Below are 594 nucleotides of genomic sequence, written 5' to 3'. Positions count from 1 at the left end.
GACGTGCAGCCCGCTGCCGTGCATGAGAGCTCAAAGGGCTCCTGGGCTGCTCACTATTGATGGGGGTAAGATAATTGGCTCATAGTCATATTTGCATACTGACCACTGTGCTTAGATGGGCACATTCCACAATAGCCCTTGGCTATTATATTGTTATCTGTCTCCCCCACATCCAGTGAGTGCATCCTTCATGACCAGACACATCTATCACCACCCCCACAGGTGGTTATCACTTGAAAGAGGTGAAGGGAGGGGGAGTCGGAGGCGAGGGGGGAGCACACCGCCGCACCTGTTCATTTCAGAAAGAGACCCTCAGTCTTGGACAAGACATGAAATTTACAGCACATTTATTGTTTCTCTGAAATAGAAGGATTAGAAGACCTTCAAAAGGGAAAGAAAATTACCATTTGAAGTCAGTTTCTTCTCACTGAAGATTTTTACCTGTTATTGTTAGAATGGACATTCTGAGGGTATTGTCTCAATTGAAGACCTATTGCATAGTCTGGGAGACCTGGCCTCAGAGTAGGAGATCCTGCATTCTTATCATAGAATCATAGAATCATAGAATCGCTTTGGTTGGAAAAGACCTTTAAG

Source organism: Egretta garzetta, unplaced genomic scaffold (assembly GCF_000687185.1).
Source record: "Egretta garzetta isolate BGI_Z169 unplaced genomic scaffold, ASM68718v1 scaffold641, whole genome shotgun sequence".
NCBI lineage: Eukaryota > Metazoa > Chordata > Aves > Pelecaniformes > Ardeidae > Egretta > Egretta garzetta.
Note: the sequence above shows the minus strand (reverse complement) of the source record.